Genomic DNA, 24653 nt, shown 5'->3' with positions numbered 1-24653 from the left:
TCCCAGCTGTTATTGTGTGACCTTGGATTAGTTACTGAACAGATATCTCAATTGTTTAACCTGTTAAATGGGTGTTGGAATTGTAGCTTTGTCATAGGGTAGTTATGAAAGCATTTTTATAAATCATATAGAACATAATAAGTACACTACAAGTATTTGTTCAAAAGGAAAAGTGAGCTGTAGTCTGTTGCACTCACTGTTCATAACTAAGCAAGTCTGCAGCAGGCGGTAGCGATAGCACAACATGCTAACCTTGGAATCTGCAAACAGGAGTGCAGCTTTATCAGTGCTGCGGAGGACTGGGATCCCAGGTACCAGGGCCAGGGTCTCTCCCCTGGGGTGGATGACTCCCCGGGCCACCCCCCGAGCAGAATAGAGCCTCCACAATCAGTCGTTTTTTGCTCTCAGAATCCCCAAACTAAGATGTCGGTTAAAGAGAATTTAAGGTGACTTTTCTTGCAGAATTTAATTTTCAATAAGCAGGTCTTAGAAGAAAGCAGAACCACACATTTGGAAGACATCTTAGAAGTTAAGCTGTCATCCAAATGTTTGATAACCTCTCTGACCATTGATTACTCAGCCTCTAATGGTACATTTCCATTGATAAGGTTTCACATTTTTAGACAGCCTTTTCCTTTATTGAGCATCTCTAGTTATCACCAAGTACTTCCTTTTATTATTTCCAAACCACTCATCCAGGTTCTGGAATAAGGATAACCTCAATTTTAAAAGATGGTCTTCAAATTCATGGAGAAAAGGATTCCCTCTCTTCTAGTTTCTGAGCTAGTCATCACTTGACATGAGTTATGACCAAAACCCTTCAAGTTCAAAAGAGGAGCTCAATCTAGACACTCAGAGGAGTGTCCAGGAAGATCATTGTGAGAGAGGGTTCTTGAAGTGTCCCAGAAAGCCATTCTTACTTCTAGACTCAGGAGAGAAGTAAAGACATTGATTCCTTGTTTTCATTTTATCTGCAATAGGCTCCTTCCAACCTGGAACCCTGTGGCCTAGAGAAGGCTATCCATATCAAAATTCAAACATGAGTACACTGTGATACCATGTGAATTCAGTGGAATTCAACAGGACTTTTGTAGCTGAAATTTAAAACAAATGTATCAAAATACACCTGTCCCTAGAGAGTATGGACTCAGTACTTTCATAATAGAAACAATGGTTTCGCTTAAACAAGGCCAGTTTTTAAAAACTAAGTTTTTCCCTCTATATGTGTGAAGATATAGAACAGGGACCTTCTTAGGTGATAGAATTGAATACTTAAGAGGCCAAGGTTGGGAGTTCAATTCTCATAAGAACAATAGGCTTTGATCAGAACAAAGCTCTCTTCTGTGTGCTCACATCATTCTGTCTTTGAATCCTAGACAGTGGTAATAATAAACAAATGGACAATAGCTATCAATTATGGAAGATTTCTATGTGGTAGGCACTGTGCTAAAGGCTTTATACAAAGTATTTTATTTAAACCTTGAAACAAGCTCTATGAAGTAAGTTCTCATAGCCGTCATTCAGAGTAAAAGCCAAATGCCTTCCAGTGGCTCAGGGGCTCTGACCTTTGCCCCTCCTGCACTGACTCTTGGTTCTTCCTTACCACAAGTGCCCTACTACCTTTGTCCCCAGGACCTTTGCACTTGCTGTTCCCTCTGCTTGGAGTGCTCTTCCCCAGCTTACCTGAAGGTTCAGTCTTTCACCTACTTTCAAATATCACCGTACTCAGGCCTGCTCCAACCACCCTGTAGAAAACTGCAATGTCCCCTCTGCTACCCCAGACCATACTACCCTGCTTTATGTTTTTCCATAGCAGTTGTCATTTTATAACCTTCAACACAATTGACTTACTTGACCAGAATGTATGCAAGGAGTTTTTGTGTACTTTTGTTCATGCCCTAAATCCAGCACCTAGAAACACAGCTGGCACATGAGAGGCACTTCTTAAATATTTATTAAATATTTATTGGTTAAATTTTATACATGAGGCAATGGGTACAGAGAGGGTAAGTGGTCATGCTTTTTATAGAAAGAAAAACGTCATTAGGAACCCACATTCCAGAAACCAAACTCAGAGTACATATCTTTCTCCTGAGAGTTAGTGGCATCACCTTTGACCATGAGGGGAAATACATTAGCTCTGACTAAAATTTCACGAGTGGAAATACACACTACAAATCAAGAATAGAATGAAATATTCTACATGTGTACTAAATTCAAGAATGATATATATGTGTAGGCAAATCACTTGGAATATTTTGTGACTATCTTGGGAAATTTCATTTGATAAGGCTAGAGAAACTTTAAAAAATGCCAAATTAAAAAAATGAAGAGCATATAAAAGTTCTCATGAGAATATTTTCCCAGGGTTGGACACTGGTAAGAATGACAGCATATAATACTGGTTTATAGATTCCATTCAGATTCAAGGAGGGTTTCCCAGAGTTCCTTTCATCTGATTATATTTAACCTTCCTAACAATGCAGAAATCCAATTTGCAGATGAGGAACTATGCTCTAAGAGGTTGTGTACCCTCCTAAAATAGCCCAGTAAGGGGTAGAATTTGGAATAGATTATACTTCTTTTGTCTCTGGCTAGCGTGCCTGCCCCTGTACACACAGCTGCTAGTTAGGCTTCAGGTGTTGATTATTTTACAGGGTCTTCTGTCCTGAGGAATAAACACAGTTTTTGTTAATAGCTAACTTAATGCCTCATTAATAAAAAAATTAAAAACTACCAGTATCACTTCCCCTTGCTCTTTTTCTAAGGTCAACTCTTATACAGGTTCGAGAGAGATTCATATTGGAGCAGTATACTTCATCACAGTAAAATTAACGTCTTTGTCTGACATTCATTTCACTAACTAAGCAGCCTGGCTTATAAAGTTCACATTATTACAGAGGGAAAAATGCAACTGCTGACAAAATTGCTAAGAGCAACAAATACCAGGAAAATCTTTTTTCTTAACCATATTTTTGCTAATTATTTCTCCACAGCTTTAGAAAGTTTTCACCGCCACCCTTCCCCCCCACCCCCGAAAAAGAATTCTACCCCTGGGGGAAAAAAAATGAAGACCTCAAAACCAAGTACAAATTGCTCATTTAAAGAACAGGAATGAAAGATGTGGGGGCTTTTCTTCCTTAAAAGCTCATCACTCTGTAGAAAGAATCTGAATCCTGTCCCAATTCTTCTTGAGCACTGAAGCAGTTTTTGGTTTTGTGTTAGTTAATTTTAATTAAAAAAAAAAAAAAAAAAGGCACCATTCTTGAGAAGCTGTTGCTATGAGACTTCCTGGGCCTCAACAGATGGCCAGAGAACAGTTCTCAGCCTGAGCTCCGGGCTCTGAAGCCCTCCACTCAGGCATACCATTAACATTCCTGAAATACCTTCGGGGGCAACGCCGGCCTGCCTTCTGACTAGCTCACTGCAGCTCCGCCTCGTCTGGCCTCCCTTGTCAAGTGGCCTCGGCTGAAATTTGTTATAAATGAATGGTCAGGCCTGTCTAGGAAAAGGCCATAGCAGAGAGGTTGCTGTCCTTCGCAGTTTAGGCTTCAGACAAGCTTCACCGAGACTCCTCTGGGGTTTTGAGTTGTTGGGGGGGAGGGGGATGAGGCTGCACACGCGTGTGTGCAGGCACACACACACACATGCACACACACATGTGCACACACACACTAAAGAATGCACACCACATTCCACACCCCCTTCATTGCATTGTTTGTGAGCCTCTGAGCCCCTCCGAGTCACAGAGTGATCCAGCGAAGACAGTGGCATATTTTTGGACTATTTCATTTTAGTGCCCAGACAGAATTGCTGCGGGAGAGGTTTCAAGGAGTCTTGATTTCTCTTTTGACAGAAAGACATAAAGGGAAGGAGGACTGCATGGCGTTCGAATTTCTACTTTCTCACTAAGTTCTTGGTGCTGTTGGACAATCACTCCGTTTCATCACCTTTCTCTGTCCTCCAAACTGGGATAATAATGATGCTGACCTACGTGCATCAGATAGAGGAATTAATGAGCCATGATTAATAAATAACTTTGAAATTATTACATAAATATCAGGTCAGTGAGATAGGCCTCCACTGCTCCCAGGGAAAAGACACGGGAGGAACTTGGAGACCCACCCCTCAGGGTCTAATTGCTGGGACAACTGTCCGGAATACCAGCCACTGTTTTTGCTGGGAAGGGACGACTGGGAGCTTTACTGGTCACTAAGGAGCTTTGGTAGTTGGAAAAAAACAAGTAATTCTAAACAGCCATCGCTTTTCAGGGTGGGGCTCGTTTAAATTCCATCCCCAGAGTCATGGCTTTAAAACCAGGCCTGGAGTGTACAAGCGAAGCCCTCTTTCAGTGTCCGACGCCGGTGCTCACTTGATCACTTGACGGGACATCAGAGCAATCCTAGCAGTTTCAGGTCACAGAAGTTCCCTAAGAGCTTTTCTCCCAATGATATCAGATGATATGCCACAAATACCACATTGCCACCATCGTTTGACATTCACTTTTGAATCTAATCTGTCCAACTAAGAAGTAAAATGAGTTGAGGCTGCTTTGACTCCTGCCGTCCAAAATCATCCGTTTGTCCTAAGATATGGCTCCCCTCTTGTCTCCAAAATGTGAACATTAGGATTGCTGGAAGTTTTTCTTTTTAAACATGCCTTTTAGAGGTCTAGCCTAACAAAGAGTGCCAACTTCTTCCTGTTAACCCGTGACATTTTAATGAAGCCATCCATAGAGGAGTGGAGATGGGGAAATGCTTCTTTTCCCATGTGTCTACAGCTAAGGGACCCAGCATGTTTGTCTGGTCAATATGGCCATAGAACACAGAGCAAGGGGAGGTTTCACCCAGCTGCGCAGCCTCTCAGCTCACAGGCCTCTCCAGCTCCGAAAAGTCAGTGCAAAGGCTGATGAGACCTGGGGTTGTTTTTGCGAGAGAAAGGGGGAGAGAGGGAAAGATGGGGGGAGGGAGGTATCTGACGCGTGCAGCTTATTTGCATAGCTGAACCTTTCAAGCAGAGCCAATGGGACACAGAGTGTGTGTCTGGGAGGCGGGGGCTGAGTACCCTCTATTGTGCCCTATTGTGTGCTGTCCATGACACCAGAGGGGACCCTCACCATACCGCAGGCTGTTAAGGAGCCTGGCAGACATTCCACAGCTCCAGAAAGAAGACTTTTAAAAACTGTCACTGGGGAATAATGAATTTACGATACTTAATCCCCTGTCCCAATCTAACTCTCTAATGATACTGTTCTTGGGATGAAATACCTGTGTGTGTGTGTCTTAGTTATTAATGATTATGTTAAATTACAGATTTGGGGGTTCCCTGGTACTCTGCAGATGTGTACAAGGGCTTTCTATATGCTTAATATGAAATGGGGGGGGGTTTAGATTTTCTTTTCTTTTTAACTTGAGATGATGAGGTTTTTCAACTAGCTCTTTCTTCCTTTCTGTACCTTTTCGGGACAGAGGTGTTTTTTTTTTGTTTTGTTTTGTTTTTGTTTTTATGGATAGTGTATTTTGTTTTATTTTTTAAGATCGTGATTAGGGCTAAGATGGTATTTATCCTTCCCCATACAAAAATGACTTATCCTTAACCCAGGAAATCATCTTTGATTTATATAGTCTCTAGGTTGTAATTCATAAGCGAAGGTAGAATTTTATAATTTAAATCGATGCTAAATATATGTTTATTTAGCTTTCCAATGTCCATTTCTCCTTGAACTCCCTCAACACTATAAATTCACGTATTATCTACTGATCTACCTACCAACCAATCTGATTTTTCAATTATCTCCACTTGTAATGTATTTGCAAGTACATTATATTACAAATGATTGCTGTAAACTTGGGTGATGATCACATTTCACTACACGGGTAATGTCATTTCTGATGCTTTTATTCATCAAAGCAGTCATTTTTAGTATTTATATTTAGTATTACTAACATATTCATCTCATTATAGGAAAATGTTTTAATAAAGACAAATTAGTTAACAGCTGAGAAAGATGGAAATTTCCAACTGGCTATAAACGTTGGAAGAAAAAGACATATTTCAGGATGATTAAAATAGATTGTGAGTGAATGTTTTCTGAATGCTTATTGTCTGTTTTCACCACCTCTATCCGATCTCTCTCTTACTGTTTACGACTTGAACAGAATCATTCAGAATTTCATGTATTAGGTTGGTGCAAAAGTAATTATGGTTTAAAAGGTGAAAAATAATTGCAAAAACTGCGATTACTTTTGCACCAACCTAATATTTCATGAAGGTATTTATATCTTTGGAATTAATAAGGTGGGAAAAGTAGTCTCAGAACAACTTTGGATTTATAAATAGACCTTTGCCCATTTCAGAGAGTTTTCATTAAAAAAAAAATCTAAGGGAAAATTATTTCTTCCCTATCAGGATAAAAGCGGCAGAGGTGTAAGCACAAGTCGTAAACCACTAGCTTTCTTACCACCTTAGATGACTAAATCCTAGAATTACAAGGATGCTGACAGCAATCTAAGAGGGGAGACAGGCTGGTCCTTGACGTATTTGTCAATCAGCTTACAAGTAAAATGAAATCAGAGTAGAGCTTGCGTTTAATCAGAATCATAGCTGAACATTCCTGAGCATCTGCTGCTCCAAGTTAGGTGCTCCCATTTAGAATCTGACTTTCTCTTGCACATAAATATTAGTGAAGTGAGCCAAGCAATACCTCAAATCCATACTGAAGTGAAATGCACTAGTTCCCTGATGTTGAATAAATCTTTAAAAGAAAAACTACTTTCATTTCACAAGAGAAAAAGTTAAAGAGAGCTTTAAAAATAAGTAGTAATTAGAATGAGACTAGAAATCCTGGGGTTGCACAATTGGAAAGAGGCAGGATATGCAGCCTGACTTTGTTATTGTACAAGCTAGCACATAGTGTATCTGTTGGCTTTAATTAAACGTTACTTTGTTCTATCATCACTTGAGTGCCTTATCAAATAGGAAGGAGTACGCAATGGTATCAAGTGCCTGCAAGGGTTACCGTAACTTGTCGAGTCCCCCCCACCCCACCCCCTTACATCTTTATTTATGCCTTGGTATAATTTTGCCAGCACAACTGACAGGCAAATAACTTAGTGATTTCATCATAAAGACCTAAATTAAACAACTTCCCTGCCTCTCTTTAGTTTACCTTCCCAATATTGGCCTTTCTGTCAAGATAAACGTAGAAAATAGTGTTGAGAAATATCCGGTTTAAAATGGACTTACCTTTAGGAAGTCTAAACCCACAGTTCCATTGTCTTCAGTTGTCTGTTGGCCATCTCTGTCCAGCGTGACACTGGGCCACGCTGACCCACTGAGTGGGCTCAGTGGTTTGGGGGAGGTAGCAGAGAGGCACAATTCCGGCACAGAAGGAATCCACAGGAGCCAGTGCCAGGAAGGCAAAAGCTAAGACACAGGTGTCTGACACCACCCAGGCACCTCTGCTTGGAACCTGCAATCAAACGGCTGCCCTGATTAGCCAAGTACAAAAGCCAGTTCGGATTACTGCCCTCCTCCCAGCCAATCGCCAGCTGGCCTGCCTGACAGCAGCAAGCCCGTGATGTAAGGGGAAGTACACGCGGCCAGAACCTGAGAACCGGTTTCTACAGTGGCTGCTGGCATGCTGGGTCCATGTACACTCCTGCCCCATACTCTGGAGAAGCTGTTTGTCAGGCGGTTGCAAGGAAAGCTTGTGGTAATGGGTAAGCCATCTCCTGCCCTTCCCCAAAGATCGTTGCACTAGGTTCTTTGACTCATAAATAACACGATGCACTGTGATGACAATTAAAGTGAAGGTAAGAAAGAACGAACCATGTGGGCAGCCTTAACTACTGAGTGGCCCTGTCTGACCCTGGCTAGTCTCCACTTGAGATTCTTTGCAGCTGAATAAGTTCAATTTTTATTTAGCTATGGTTTTTGCAAGCACTAGTCTCTCATACAACTAGGAGAAGAGGAGGGAGAATCAAATAAAAACAAAAATCTTTCTACAGCCATTGTTTCCAATAATAAAATTCAATATTGTAAAAAAAAAAAAATCACCCCAGACACAAAAATCTATAAATATAGTGCTTATATATATATAAAAAAACACACACACACAACAAAACACTGCATTTTAAAATTCAGTAAAGTGCCAAGCAGCTCAGCTTTGTGGATGGGGTCCCAACAGCTTCCTAAACTGCCACCAGTTACAGGAATTTTCCTTAAATCTATCCTCTCAGCCCCTGAAACGGCAACGCTTTGCAGCTGTATAGATAAATAGTGCTTGATTCAACTTTTGGTATTTGCCCCAGACTGTAGGGGTCAGCTTAACAGTAACCATAGACACAAAGAGACAGAAAAGGAACAGAGAATGCAGAAAGAAAATGGGACTCCAAGTATGTCTGATTTAGTGGCTCTGTAAATGCATTTTCATTACTTTACAGCTGTTATGGTGGGGAAAATACAAATCATAGGAACCCCAGATAATTTGTAAACCTCCTTGCTAAAGAATCCTTCAAAGACTTGCAGATTATTTTTTAGATGTGGAAAGAAGGAAGAGGGAAAGGGAACACACACACACACACACACACACACACACACACACACACACACACCCCACAGGGCAGAATACTGAAATCATAGGGAGCATTATACTCTAAATACAGTAGTATTCTAGTCCATTCCAAATATCAAGAAAGTCTAAAAGTGTCCTCGAAGATCTAAAGCATCATTATATTTCAAAGATGAGACTAATTTTATTTAAAGACTGTTCCTGTATTAACTAGAAAGCCTGTCTCTCCAGGATGTTCCACTTGAATTCCAGAGCTATTTATATTGCTATAGTGTACGAAATCTGAGGAAATAGGTTGAGGCAACTGTGGGGTGGGAACCATGGTCAGGTGGGGCAGAGAATCATCTTTCAGAAGAGAAACGTTTCCACTAGGTCTTGCATCATAGGTGCATTCTTTTAAAAGTAGCCTTCCTTTTTTTTTTCATAGGCAAGATTCTTTTCCTAGTTTTATGTTCTGCTCCTGCGCCCTACAGCCTCGCCAAACACCACAGCTGAGCTATATGTCCTCCTTTCATGGGCTACCCCCACCAAGCTAGAATTCAAGAGCATCCAGGCCATGAAATTCATTTTGAATGTGTTAAATTTAACCTCCCGATGCTGACCAGGAGCTCGTCTCCACGATGTGGAATGACAACTGGCTATGCTTGACATCTGTTTGTCACAATGAGTCGTCTAGTATGGGGATGCCATTCCCACAGGAGCGGAACATTCACAGTGGTTTAAAGGAGCCGGGATACTGCTCCTTCTGCATCCCACCAGTAATTTCCTTATAGTGCAGCTCTGTATAATTTAAGTTCACTTCAAGTCTATTCTCCTCCAAGTTCCCTGTGACAATGGCCTCAACAGATTGGTGGCTGTGGGAACTGTGTATATTGTGTAGGTCCTCATGGATGCTATATTACATTAGAAGAGAGGATATTACTATGTGATTCTTTAGAATATCTGTAACAAGCAGGCAAGTAAAGAAAAAAACACAATGAAGTCACTTGTCCTTACACAAATTATGAGATAAGGCAACCACTGTCATATATACAAAGAAGGATGCCTATGTAGTATCAGATTGAACCACATGAGATTGTCAATATTCAACAATTTTTGGTCTACTACAATAGCAATTTCTTGTGATTCAACCTGTAGTTGAGCTATAGTTACCACACACGACTACCACACAACTAGTACTGTGGTAGTACATTACTGCCACACAACTAGTAATGAATTATGTATCAGTAGTCACTATGTTACATTCTCTAATTATCACCACAAGTCTATAAGGTAAATACTGTAATTATTGTTACAACTTTGCAGAGGAGGAAACGGAGGCTTGGGGAGGTTAAATAATGTGTTGAACCCTTCATCGCTAGCAAGCAGCAGAGCTGGGATTCATACCCTGGCAATCTGACTCCAGAGCCCACGCTTTGTATCACTACCCTCTATGAAGGAGAATCTGACTTCTGACTTTGGCATTCACGGGCTTCGTGACCCTGGATCAATTACTATACTTCTCTAAGCTTCAGTTTTCTCTCCTCTGAAATGGGACTGAAGATAGAACCTATCTGACGTGAGGACGAAATGTGATGATGTAAGTAAAGCCCTTTGCCCGGTGCCTGGCCCACGAAGGGAGCTCACCTGTTACCTAGTGGCAGTGGTGTGGGCAGGACGATCATTCTCCCATCTTTCCCAGGACCTGCACGGTGTGTCCCCATCACCCTTTGGTCGTCTGGCAGCCACTCATGGACAGGGGGACAGTGGAGTGTGGAAGTGACACCCTTCACAGTCAGTGCATGTGACTTCGGTGTACAGGAAGCTCTTCACACTGCACTAGTTCCCCTTCTTCCAGAAGAAAAACCATCCATGCCATGCTGTCCCCCCATTCCCCGCCACCGTGCTCCCCACTCCCAACCCTTCCCCCATAAACTCTGCCCTCAGCCCTCTCTTTTATTTCCTGCTTGCTCTACTTCATAGTTCTATGAGAATCTGGAAAGTTTTCACAAATATCTTAGACTTCTCATTTATTACCTGCTAGCTTCTTTGGCAATCCACTGTTGCGGGTTGTGCAATGTGCTTGAGGCATTGATAATCTAATCTGGAAGAAGGGCTATGGAACCCACAGTGTGCTGGACCAGGACGTGGGGGGCTGGGCTTTCCCTTCTGATTCTGCCGCTGACCAGCTAAGTGACCCTGAGCAAGTCACACATTGACTCTGGGCTCTAGTCCTCATTCTAATCCAGAACGTCACTAAGTTCCTCCCAGCACTAATATCTGGTGAAGAGGGAAAAAAGAATATGCTAGATGAGTTTTTGAAGAAATATGGGGGTTTTATTTTTCCTTTTCTCTAAAAGATAGTAAGTAAGCCATCCGTCCAGGCACATCCTGTTTTCTTCTTATTACCTTTTAAAAAACAAACCCACAATCAGGAGAGGTTTATGTTACTCTTGATAAACTGCAGACCAAGATAGATAGTCTTGATTTCAGAACACCAGATTTCCACTGGTATTTTTCCTTAATGATTTGCACATGTCCTTGTAGGGTGCTTGTTTGTGGTTAGAGAGGGGAGCTTTACGGAGGGAAAGCCTCACAAAATTATGAAGAAAATGTGGTTTCCTTACTGATTTTTCAGTTTCGTTGTGTCTGTGGATAACAGTTATACTGTTCTCCAGCAGTTATAAGGTAGACTTATCCACTATGTAAGGTAGATTTAAATGCCTGTACAGCACTTACTTATATTTTTATGGTGTGATCCAGAAGCTCAAAGTACTTCCAGCGTATAGTTTTAAAAATTAAAAGTTTGTCCTCAATACTCCCAGGAGGAACTGAAAGACTTTTATGAGTGGAGGAGATAAAAACAGACTGTTGGCCTTGGGTCTGCTTTCTTTTCATAGAGCGCTTCACCTCCTTCTAACATACTGTGTAATTTGCATTTGCATTGTGTTTATTATTCCTGCCTCTGCTCAGAAGAATGTCAGCTTCACTTCGACAGAGATATTTGTTTTGATCATGGCTGAGTCCCAAGCATCCAGAGCAATGACTGGCATATGTCAGATGCTCAATAAGTAAACTCGACTTTATAAAATCATGTGAACAATTTAGGTAGAGCTGTTATCCTGCACCTGTCACTTCTAGAAATCACACTAGGTCATTAGAAGGAAGAGGCAATGAAGACTAGATCACACTGACAAGGACAGTGACAACGTCCAAAGTGACGATGCTGTGTAAGGACAAAAAAAGGAAATAATTTTTTGTGTGGTTCAGAATTAGTTTAGCCCAACTCTGCAAATTTTCACATGGACATTCCAGGCTGAAAAGAAAACTGGGCACTGAACCTAGAGAGAAACTTAATAAGCTTAGTTTCTCTTTTCTAGTCCATTTTTATTTAATTTCATGGGAAACTGTATCTGTTGGAGACTTCTGAGTATGTCTAAGGGAGTCAGATCCTTGAGGACACTCTAAGGAAAGTGGACACACAGCAGCTGAGCTGTGCTCACTTTGTACTCAGGTGAATATTTTTTTTATCCCAATCTGACCAACCACATGCTAACATCAAGATTGATAAGATAATGCCCGTAGGCCTCGTTGAGTCATAAAAGATGTCAGTTAAGTCCAAAGTATTATTATACAATACCTTTCCTGTATAATAATCATAGGACATAAGCCACTTATGATACAGAAGTCAGAAGGCATGACAGGTTTTTTATTGCTGGTGTTCCTAATGAAAGTTACACGTTTCAATTTACATTATGCTTCTTTTGTGCTGTCTGAGACTAACAGGCCTAAAGTAATCATATCACCCCTGTTTTTTTTTCTTCTCTCTTCACAGTCTCTAATTCTTCGGGGGAAACCAAGGTATTTCTTCCTAAGAATGTTAGTGGCCAGAAGGTAGCAAATAAAGGCATTGAGCTCAGTCATCCCTTCAAAGTCCCAACATCCTTAATGGGGAACCCCAAGTTACCACTGAATGCTAAGAATGATAGGTATAGAGGAATTACATTTGGGTTCACATTCTTGAGGGTAAAAAAAAAAAAACTGAAGAAAGAGCATTGCAGAATACAAATTACAGATTATTAATGACTAATTTCAATCTCTAGGAAAATTACACAGCTAATATAAAAAATGAATAAGGTAAAAAGGTAACAGCAAATGTCAATTACATTTATATAATTATACAAGGTCTGCCAATTATATTTGTGAACTTGTTGCAATGATTTTGCCACCCTTCTTTGATATCAGAGAGATATTTGTTATGAATTTGTACCAACTGGATGAACAGTTAACCAAGTTTACTATTTGGAAGTGCTGAAAAGGCCACGTGTAAAAGTTAGACAATCTGAACTTTTCACCAACAATTCATGGCTCTTGCATCACGACAATGCACCAGCTCACACGGCACTGTCTCTGAGAGAGTTTTTAGCCAGTAAACAAATAACTCTACTGGAACACCCTCCCTATTCACCTGATCTGGCCCCCAATGACTTCTTTCTTTACCCAAAGATAAAGGAAATATTGAAAGGAAGACATTTTGATGACATTCAGGTCATCAAGGGTAATACAATGACAGCTCTGACGGCCATTCCAGAAAAAGAGTTCCAAAATTGCTTGGAAGGTTGGACTAGGCACTGGCGTCAGTGCATAGCTTCCCAAAAGGAGTACTTCAAAGGTGACTGTAGTGATATTCAGCAATGAGGCATGTAGCACTTTTTCTAGGATGAGTTTGTGAATGTAATTGTCAGACCTCGTATATGTATTTATTACTTAGCAGGTGTTTACTATGTATCAGGCAGGATACGGAGCACTTTACATATTTTGTTTTAACACTTCTAAAAACCCTACTAGGGAGCTACTGTTATTATATCCACTTTATAGCTGAAGAATCTCAGGCACAGAGGGATGAAAAACTTGCCCAAGATGACAAAACTAGCAAGTGGGGGTAGCAGGACTTGAGCCCAGGCAGTCTGATTTCAAAGTATATGCTCTTAAACACTACTGTATATGCTATATCTGTTGTGACTTAGAAATGGGATGTGTATGTCATGTACAATGTTTAGGAGTTTGGATATTTTTCTGGCTAGCAGACTTCTCCTTAGGGAGAATATGCCGTGCCGCCCCCTTCCATATATCAGCAGAGTAAATCAGTTGAATGGCGCCAGCCAGCAGTAATGAGAGAGGCTGTCAAGCAATTAGCCTGATAATAACTTGGTATATATAGTAAAACCTGCTTTAAGTCATAATTGAAATGGACAGTGTAGAGAACATTCTTCCTTTCGCTTTCCTAAGCCTCCATCTTGCACTCCAGCACAAAAGGGCAGTTTGAATCACAGTGGGGCTAGGAAATCCACGTGCCTTGAAAAGAAACATGACAGGAGATGTCACAAGCAGGTAGTCAGCACATTATGTGGGGTTTTTCATTCACTCAGCAAACAGTTCATGAGTGCCTGACATGGTGGGCATGGTGGGCATTGGCAAGATCAAAGAGAAGAAGACACAGTGATTCCCAGCCCCAGTTTAGTTTTAAAAACTGTCAACCATCCCTCTACTGGAAAATACTCAGTTTGGACAATTGGAATGAAAAAGTGGCAGGTGTGAGATCATAGAAAGTTGTGGCACCCCAAAGGAAACTGGAGAGGGGACGCCTCACCTGACATGGGCACACACTGCTCCAAGCCACTGCTGCCAGGTCATCTGATTTTTCCAAAAGCCAGAGAGCCAAAACTTCCAGATTTTAATGTGGACTAAACAAATGTTTGCAGGCCAAATATTTCTAGATCAAACAAACGTCTGCAGGCCAAATGCTTCTTAAGATGTAGTTTTCAATTTCTGCCAATCAAGGAACTTGATTAAATTCACTGAGTTGGCTTTTTAAAAATAAATTTGACTAGCTTTAATAGTGGATTTGATATGTGGAGATCTTCTGATCCTTATCAACGCTTAGTTGAAATCATTTTTAATTTTCTATTAGGGTATAACACACAGAGTGTGTAAGGTACACTAATGTTAAGTAAACAGTAAAAATGATATAGAATATTTCCAGCATCCATATCAGGTTCCTTCCAGATGTTTCCAGCCTATTCCAGACTTCCCACCCCCACCTTTGACCTCCACATCAGTTAGCTTTGCCTGTCGTTCCCTAGTTCAAATCTTAATCATGGGAAATTGATAACAGATTTAGTTGCTTCAGGTCTGAAAGAAAGAAAACTGGGTTTAAATAAAGGTACAACTGGAAAGAGTCACGGTAAACCCAACACCATGCGGAGCCCATAGACTTAGCCAAGTAGTTCTTCAAGTTCTGATGCTTATACTTTCACATTTCCTATAACTATCATTTCCCATATACCAAGTATGTACTAGTCACTCGGCATAGAGCGTCTCATTTAAGTATTACAGAAACCATCAGAGATACAAATTTAGATAAAATTTATTCCAACTGTACAGCTAAAGAAAACTGGACCTGTGATAATTTATGCAGCTAGATCCACATAGCTGATACATGAAAAGTCTAGGTTCAAGGGCAGAGCTATTACAAAGCCCAGGTACTTTTCCACTGGACTACATGGCCTCCCATCAAATGAGTAACTGGTGTATTTTCTTAACTCTTCCACAAGAATATGATAAACTTCAGTTCTTAACCAGAAGCATATGAACCTAATTCAATTTAGAATCTGACCAGGATTCACGTTATAAGGATTGATGGTGGTATTGAAAGATATTGACAGCTATTGGTGTTGAAAGGTGTTGAAAGCTGATGTTTATTATCTAGGTACTTTTATTTTTAAAACAACTTAATGAACATAGTGAAAAAAATACCTATTAATAGCATAGGTCTACCCTATCTATTTCCTGGGGCTTATGAGAACATTGTCTTGTTTGAATAGAGTTTTGAGACAGGAAGCAGATTTGGGTGTCTAAAGATATTTCTCTCTCCCTGGAAATTTGTGCAGCATGGAAATTGGACTAGAACAGTTGTGGCTATAGGATATCCCACATATGGTGCTTCCTGGTGGCAAGTGGATTGTGAAGGAGCTGCAGGCAACTGGTCTTGAAGCTATGTTCTGCATAGTAAGTTCACTGTTTTTACTCAGACTGGGAACAGTTTTCTAAAGATGCTTTCATTCATTCTTTAATGACATTGAGAAATCATAAACTGTTTATACTAAGGATATTATTTTATTGGGTGGGCAATCAATGCATAGAATTGGGAGGTGGGGGGGTCTAAAGCCCCATCATCTGCCAATACCACCCTCTCATTGCTGCCCCTAGGGAGGGTGGGCTCATATACACAGTGCCAAATGACTGGCAGAGTAGAGCCACAAAGGGACCTAGAAGACCTCCTAGTCAAGCTTATGGACAAAGTGTACTACCAGGCCCTCCCCGGTGGCTCTTCCTTTTTGCAGATGGAGAGAAGCTGATGGCTTGTCGATTCTTTTTACATAGAAGGCTATAGACCACTAGGAGCTCATTTATGCCCAAGGCTTTTTAGCCTGAGATATGAAAAAATTCCAAGTATACTTTACCTTTTATACCAATAGCCACACTGAGACCAACTATCCTATTTGAATTCTAGAGTCAGATCTATTTGACCAGTTTCTTCTTACACTTTAGGTAGCTCAGAAACTCAACTAATGTCTGGTGAAATACCCAAACTTACCAGGAGCATCCGTTTCAAAATTTAGATCTAAACTCTAATGACCAGGATTATGTTCCACAGATAACCAGCTGAATTAGCCATGCAACCTTCCTTCAAATCAGTACCTGTTGCTTAGGAAATTAGGCCATTTTAACACACAATTTTAATCTTTGCTTAGCCACCAAATTCCTTATTTTATTTTTAATTAAAAAATTTTTTAATTGTGGTAAAATACACACAACACAAAATGTACCATCTCAACCATTTTTAAGTGTGCAATTCAGTGGCATTAAGTACATTCTCATTGTTGTACAACCATCACCACCATCCATGTCCAGAACTCCTCTCATCTGACCAAACTGAAACTCTGTACCCATAAAACAATAACTCTCCAGTCACCCGACCCCTAGGCCTTGGCAAGTTCCATTCTATTTTCCGTATCTATGAATTTGACTACTCTAGGTACCTCACATAAGTGGATTTATGCAGTAGTTGGCTTTTTGTGATCATATTACAGCATATGTCAGAATTTCCTTCCTTTTTTAAGGCTGCAAATTCCTTTTTGTAACCAAAAATGTTTCAAGTTTATTTACCAAGTTAATCATTTAAGTAGATTGAGGGTGTCTATTTGGTTGTTTAATAAGACTTTAGGCTTGGAATGCATAAGAGAGGAATACGACAATCTGCTGGAATCTTTAAAGCCAGGCTTCTTTAGGGTGCATCGGAATCACCCGGGAAGCTTGGCGAACCTTTGATTGCTGGGCCCAAACCCCAGAGTTTCTGTCTCAGTAGGTCTAGAGGGGGCCTGAGGATTTGCATTTCATAGGCGTACCTGGTCGGTGACCACGCTTTTGAGAACCGCTGTAACCTCTCCAGGGTTAAGCCTAGAGGATTCCTATCATCAAAGTTTTCCCATAGTGCAAGGAAGGTACCCGTCTCACCTAAGACAGGAGGCTTGCAGTTACAGAAGGAACACAGAGCAGAGTAAGAAATAGCAAGAAGTCCAGCCCTTGCGATTCTAGGATATTGTGGGAATAAGGGAAAGAATGATGGCATGTCACACTGTCAGAACCAAGTTCTGATTGTGTCTCTGGCCTCAGGGAGAAGAGTGCTAACATGCGAGGTAAGTGAGGGGAATGCCCAGGGGGTCGGGCAATCCTGGGTCCATTGCTCCATTGAGACTCTAGCAGAAGCTCAGTGTGGGGAGGACCTGGACCAACTCAATTTAGAGAGATGTCAGATGCCAGCCAGTAGACTTGGGCTGAGGCAGCTACGATGGGGTGAGTGAATTCTAGGGTAATCCCTGGGCCAGTGATTACTGAGATGAAGAACTTGGTAGACACTAAAGTGTCTGAAGCTAATAGGAGCTGAGCAGAAGTGAGGCTGCCAGTGGGAAGTTGCCAGGGATCCCTGGGAGGATTGCCCAGGCCAGAGCGGACCATGAGATCATCCACTGCAAAATTCAATGGTGGAGGTCAGCAGTGAAGACCATGGGCAGGGCCTGGAAATCAGGGGACCCTGAGCCCTAAGATCTGCACTCACCACTGCCCCAAACCCCCCAGACACTATTTTGGCAAAGTAGCTGTGCAGTAGAGACAGAAGATGACATGTGAGAAGAGGGCATTTTATTTTAGAGACTAAGCATCACCACCCGGGACTATTCAAACAATTAGACCAGGCTAGCTTCTAACTTGGCTAGGACTAAAAGTTTGTTTCCTTGCTAACCAGCAAGTGTGGGTTTATGAGGAAGACCAGATTAAGTTCAGATGAAATAAAGAATCCACATTTTTTTCTGTACAACTAAGTTGCCACGGGACTAGGGTTGTTAGATAACATCAGGGACATACTTTTACTAAAACATGACTTGTTTATCTGAAATTCAAATTGGTCATCCTATATTTTCATTTCCTAAATCTGCAACCCCACATTTGACCTTGTATAGCATGTGCACGTGTGGTGATAAGGTTATTTGACTGCCCCTTCATCACACTGCCTGCTTCAGCCCACAAATCTCAATTATTATATAGTCTCATGATTGTGCCAATTGAGAGCAATTAACAGAGCTAAAGCCCGATTTATGCATACTGGCTTGCAAGCTTGTGCTAATATTTCAGAAACAGCCAGGTGGCAGAGGAAAACTAACTTGGGATAAGGCCCTCCCTGCAGACGGTCTACAAAAGGGCAAATCCATACCTGAAACACACCAATCACTTTCTTTTTACTCTATTTAAGACATGGGTTGTCATGTTTGCATCATCATACTATACCTGTAAGATGATTTCCAAAATTGTGAAACAAGCATTTTAACTCTACTTTCAGGACATATGATGTATCCTCTAACCCTCATCTCCAGGGCCTACCATCACTGTCCACCACGGCTCCCTGCTGACTGTACTCGAGGAGTCCACACAGGAACTGTCAGGACTCTGACTGATGTGGCCAAGGTCAGCCTTATGAGGCTGAGGTCAACTTTAGCCCATGACTTGAAGGTTTCTAATGGCAAGACCCACTTTTCTATCCACAGAGAGCTCCAAACAATTTGTCACAGAGAAAACACCATTGGAAACATATTTGTTTACGTTAAGATATTGACACCCTGCAAAATCGCTTTTTAAAAATATGAATAATAGCTTTACTACTGCCATTTTATATCAATGTAAGATTGTATTATTCTCAGAGGACTTCAGCTATTCTTAGCCATGCTTTTGGAGCTTAGAAAGTCATCCCCCAGCAAGGTTCAGAGGAGCAAGAAATCGAAAGGCAAGTTTGAATGAGGAACCAGGAAAGAGACAGAACAACAATTTCCTACAAGGGGAAAGATTTGAGAGAGAGCAGGCAGGGTGTGCAGAGAGCAGTGGGTACTGAAATGAGAAGAAGCCAGGGGGCTTCGTTAGGATGCTGGCAAGAACAGAGCACGAAGATACCTTTCGTCTCCTTCAGAAGTTGGATTAGACCTCAGCCAAATCCATCCTGCAAGGGACAGACTCTCCCAGGGCTGTGGGTAAGTACTCAAGTCTAACACTTAAACTCAACATCATTTTCAAGCATCTACTGTGTGGAAGAGAAGTGATAAAATCTCAAATGTTCTCTTACAAAACAATGAATGCTCCAACATTTCCATAGTAATCAGGTATTTCAACCATTTAAAAATTATAGAACAACCTGTGATTAGAATCAAGCTGTGGGGCTTTTTTGTTTTGTTTTGTTTTGTTTAGGGGGAAAGTGGAAAATGACGAACCTGTACTCACATCTTAATAACCATAAAACTCTGTCACTTCTCCCTTCTCCCTGTGTTGTTTCTCCCATTTCTATTTTTATTGGCTTGTGGATGTACTCCCTTCAAATGAGTTAGACAACATGGGAAGGTTAATTTATCTAAGGGAATCTGAATCAACGCTGCTGGGGAAACAAAAGGCACCAGTGTGTACTGTCTTGAAACCAAAACAAACAAAAGCATCGGCAGAACCCAAACTGTGGTTTCCCAAAGGCAGAAGAACCCGTGCTTGTTCAGGGGTTTGAGCAATCATAGAATGCCAGCTTGTCTACTGGCTTAAAAGCTTGGGCTTCTGTGTCAGCTAGACTGGAATTCAAATCCACACTTCATAGAGGTGTCTCCTTATCCAGTCTGACCTATTGAAAATCTGTCTCCTCTTCTGTAAAATGAAGTACTAAACATCCCTATTTCATGAACTTGTTGTGAGAATCAAATGAGAGGAAGAAATGCTTAGAATGCCCCAAACTTACGGGTGAGGGCTTACTGGAATCATTTATTTAAATGTGGCAGGCTAACTTGTGACTCAAATTTGATTCCTAGAGATAATATTCTACATTTGATCCAAAAGAATCTACTTCTTCAGAACCTACTATGAATCTACTAGGAATGCGAATGCCTGGTGATCCAGTTCAATCACCTCATGTATATTTAAAGTCAAGTGCCCCCATTCTTTTATTCCATTTCCTTAATTTTAGAATGTTAATCTCAAGAAATCTTAATTCAAATACCACTCAGGTTGTCTGCATGGAGGGGCCAGGACAGGTGTGTCCATAGCTGATTACACGAGAAGAAAAGAACTCTCACTCTTATAGGGCTGTTCCCAAAATATCAAAGGTAAATTAACCTTCTCTGGACATTTTATTGGAAGTTCTCAAAATTAAATTTGCAACTACAGGATGCCTTGTAAACTCACAATTTTGCAAAGAGGCAAAATGCAAGACCGATTAAACCAAACCAACACTTTGGGTCTTAAATTCCTGAACACGGGCTTATTTTTCTGTTCATTGGTATCTCCTAGAGTGACTTGGAGTTTTTGACCTCTGCCCCTGACTTTGAGACAGTGATGGAAAGGGGACAACGAATCCCGAAGCAAAGGGTGAAAGGGCCCTTAATCCAAACACCACGGGTCTGGGTCGGTTGGGATGCTGCTGAATGTTCACCTTCCCTGGGGGGCGGGCGGCGGCAGGCCAGGTTGCACTTTCCCAGGAATTCCCACAGACCATGTAGGTCCTCATGCTTCATCAAGTCAGCATTGTTGCTATGAAGGTGTCAGATGGAAAACTGTGTAAACAGAGTGACACAGCGGAGGCCATTCCTGCTTAGTGACCTGTACTAGAAAGGTCTATTTTTAGAAACTGCTGCAGGCTGCTATGCCCTTGGAAAGCAGGCAGGCCACACACTATTGCTATTTTTGAACATTTCTGTGCATTTGGGTTGTGTTCAAACATGTTTGTGAGGGAGTTCAGAGAGGACAAGGACCATTTCCGATCTCTATTTAAAGTTGAAAATCTGAATTTTGAATTTTACTTACACATCATGGCCAAGAAGAAGCGGGAAGCTAGTCTTTCACTTCAAGGAATAACGATGGAGTTGCTCAAACTGACAGGATCCCATTCTTTTGACTCTTATGTGGGCCAACGAGACAAGGAAAGAGCCATAGGGATGACCTTCCAGCCAGAGGAAGGGACCACATCTAGTGCTGCAGGCCGCCTGCCTCTGTGGGCACCTTAGAATCACTTGGCAAGTATATTAAAAAGCAGGCTTCCCCCTAGAGAGTCTGATTTAGGAAAGAGGACCGGGATTTGCATGTAAAACAGGCACCAACTTTAATTCAAGTTGTCTAAAGTTCACACTTGGAGGAAAACCTGTTATAGAAAGGAGATAGGAAATCATGAAAGATGCAGAAGACTGAGAAGGGAGAAATTAAATAAAACACACACACGCTGAATTATCAGTTCCCAATGAGGAGGGAAAACCGTAAGATTAAAGCAAAGACAAGCACTGGCCTTGGAGCTGTTGCGGATGCCCTGACAACCAACTTGGCATTTAGGAAACCTGGCTCCTCTTCCTAATTCTGTGTTTCTAGCCTGTGACCTAAGGCTAAGTCCTTCAACTTTCACAAAGAAGGCAGCAGTTTCTCCAGAATGACCCCTCTGGAGATCAGAAGGGAGGCTGCGCCAGAGACTTCTGATGGCCCCACCTCCATCTACAGCCATGAGCAAGACACCTTTTCCCACTTCTTCCTTCCTTCCTTCCTTCCTTCCTTCCTTCCTTCCTTCCTTCCTTCCTTCCTTCCTTCTTTCCTTCCTTCTTTCCTTCCTTCCTCTCTTTGTCTTCCCTCCCTCCCTCCCTCCCTCCCTCCCTCCCTCCCTCCCTCCCTCCCTTCTTTCTTTCTCTTTTTTTCGTGACAAATTTGATTTCTGTCCAGTTTGGGTTTGACTTTCACTGGCTGGAAACATCTGTCTTCACCCCCGCCCCCCTTGAATCTTGCTCTCACCCACATCTTTTAGGCTTTGTTGCAGTCAAACCAGGCTAAAAATAGGGAAGAACCCCCTTCTCTTACTAAAAGGATGGAAATGCCTTGACAAGTAATTGCTGAGGCCTGGTCCCATAGCTGCTCAATAACTATTCACTGATTGAATGAAAGTGCACCAAACCCAGGGCCGAGGTTTGTTGTCTTTACACACGGTGGTCTTTACCGTCACAACCTTCATACAAAGTAGGGATGACTGTCTTCACTTCCCAGAGAAAAAAAGAAAAATGACCTCACAGGAAGGGGTAGGGCTGCAAACCAAGTTCCGTCAGAGTCAAAGCCAGTGCTCCTAACCCCTGTACAGCACTGTCGCTGGAGGGGAGGGGGCGGTATTGGAAACAAACCCAAACCTCCATGTGACAACGTTACTCCAGTGAGGCTTGCAGCAGCTAGGGGCACAGAGAAGGGTGGGCCCTGTCACAAGAAGCACCCCGAACATCAGGCTCCCAGCACCCAAGCAAGGGCTGGAGAGCACTGCCTTACCAGGGGGAAGCCCAGGGCAGGAAGGTGCTAGGGAATTGTGTCAATCTCATTCCCAGGGGGGATACAGATGAAAAGTGTGGTCAGTTTAGTGATGAGACTCTTGACCATAAGGGAACAGAGAGGGGAGTGAGGATGAGCCCAGCCTGCCCATCCCAACGAACTCTTAATGCAGGAAGAAGCATAAAGTCTGTGTAATGACATAACTCATAACAGACAACATGTATACAACAGCTTACTACACTAGTGAGGGAGAGAGTTATTATACCCATTTGCCAGATGATGGAACTGTGGTAGAAGTTAATTAAGGCATCGACATGTAGATGGTAAAGCTGGGATTCAAATCCGGCAACCTGGCTCAGAGCCTGTGCTCCTAACCACCACGCCCCAGTGGCTATTGGGTATATTTTTGTTTTCGTTTCACAAATATTCATTGAGCATGTATTAGGTGCTCATTCCATTCCAGGCACTGGGGACACCACACTGAATAAAATCAAGGAGTTTATATTCTAATGAGAGGAAACAGAATGAATAACTTTGTGAGTGCATGTCTCACAGGTGAAAAATGAAAAACAGGGAGTGTTGGGAATATAATAATAAAAAGAGGCTGCAATTTTTAACTGTCTGTACAGGGAGGGCTGAGATTTGAGCAAATACCCGAAGGAAGTGAGGTAGCAAGTCAAAAAGGTATAATTGATTTAAAAAGTTTATTTAAAAAAAAACAACTTAAGTCACATGCAGCCACTAGCGAAAAACTGGATTCTCTTTCATTGTCTGCACCTTTAAGTTATGAGGGTAAAGGACAAAAGGTTATGAAAATGTCTCACTCCTGTGACAAGTCTGAGACCAGGGCTTGCAGGCCCTGCTTATTTACAATCAATAGACGACAATGGCTGATTCCTAAGCAACACCTGTAAAGAAACATTCCAAAGAATCCTTTCAACATTTTCTTTAGAATCACAGTCTTCATGAAAACAACATAGCAACCTTCCTACATAAACAATAAACACACTAACCAAGCAACTGTCCCTGGAGGATAATTTTACACGGCCCACCTACTAAGCCAAAACAGCATCAGACAGGGGTTTGACAGCAGAATAAAGGGATAGTGGAAAAATCGCATTTTTCAAATGCAACGACAAACTGTACTAAGCAATCCAGCCGCTAGCGGAGAGAGAGCGACGTGGGCCTCTAACCAGAGAGGCAGTTAGTTGACAGAGGCAAAGGCACAAAGAGGCTGGCCTTAGAGGTGTAATTTTACCAAGGACTAACTAGGCTCTTCAAAACTGCCACATGCTCTATGGCACCAAAGGCAATAGAATCAGGAGGAGACAGGTGGTAACAAATACATTTTGGAGGACGACACTTTAATTAGCAATGGTCAGAGAAAAATGAACCTGAGAGGTCATTTGAAGTCAGAAGGACCCAGGAGTTTCTCTGCCTTCTGAAGGCTAATCATCTCGTATATAGAGCTCTTAATGCTTCTGGTTTGGAAAGCCTCTCCCCCAGGACCGTGTTAGGATACCTGTGATCTTAGAGCAGTCATAATTAAATAAGACATAAAATATGTATAATCCAGAAGGCAAGTAAAACAGTAGAAGTATCCAGAACAGGACAAAACTGCCAGGACCTTCCAAGCTCTGATTTTCTATTAATGATTCTGGAAACCATTTCTCTACCCTTCACTCCCAAGAAATGGGGCACTTGTGCTAAGGCTATACAAAGTGTGATTTTGTAAAATTGGGGACTGACAAAGTAAAGGAATGAATATTCCATAAGGATAGATAGACGCTGTCATGGTTATTCCACTCTAGTACCTCTTGACATTTTCTTACTATAGTATGTCCCATTAGACTGAATAAGTTCAATGGCATCGAGCCATTTTTCTTTCATGGTTTGTTTCATGGGGACACCATCCAGAAACGACATGTAGAGTGAACATGGCAACTGCAGTATGATGGTTGTGGTTTTACCTGCTCAAATGGTTAGAGGGCCCCAAAATCTGCTGGTAAAAATGAACTCTTGGAGCGATGGCATGCAATAACAGCTCCAGTCACAGCTGTTCTGAGGGACGGCCATGAGTGCTGCCCACCGACGACCCCTCCCCTGCCCACTCCCATTTACTGGTAGGAATATCACTTAATGAGCTTTAAAAAAAAAAAAAGTTACACCTCCATAT

At 41.7% G+C, this 24653-nt stretch overlaps 1 protein-coding gene and 1 long non-coding RNA gene across 8 annotated transcripts in view; one reads left to right on the top strand and one right to left on the bottom strand.

Annotated features, from left to right (window-relative positions):
* SHROOM3 (shroom family member 3) overlaps window positions 1–24653 on the bottom strand; it is a 290161-nt gene that overhangs the window by 157480 nt on the left and 108028 nt on the right. For 2 of the 7 annotated variants that reach the window (XM_074324435.2, XM_074324436.2), the window contains exon 1: window positions 7246–7446. The exons of 2 other annotated variants lie outside the window; for them this stretch is intronic. The gene's annotated coding sequence lies outside the window, so the exon portion shown is untranslated. Of the gene's footprint in view, window positions 1–7245; window positions 7479–24653 lie in introns of those variants that run through there. 3 more of the 7 variants (XM_019720389.3, XM_019720373.3, XM_074324432.2) reach the window with 3 other exon arrangements.
* LOC109440244 (uncharacterized) lies at window positions 7617–18836 on the top strand. The gene is made up of 3 exons (XR_002136599.3): window positions 7617–7721; window positions 15502–15619; window positions 18507–18836. It is a non-coding gene; the product is annotated as an uncharacterized LOC109440244 (long non-coding RNA).

Source organism: Rhinolophus sinicus, chromosome 1, assembly GCF_057876585.1.
Source record: "Rhinolophus sinicus isolate RSI-liver-muscle chromosome 1, RSI-T2T, whole genome shotgun sequence".
In the NCBI taxonomy this organism is placed as follows: domain Eukaryota; kingdom Metazoa; phylum Chordata; class Mammalia; order Chiroptera; family Rhinolophidae; genus Rhinolophus; species Rhinolophus sinicus.
The sequence above is the reverse complement of the archived record's forward strand: the minus strand, read 5'-3'. Positions and strand labels throughout refer to the sequence as shown.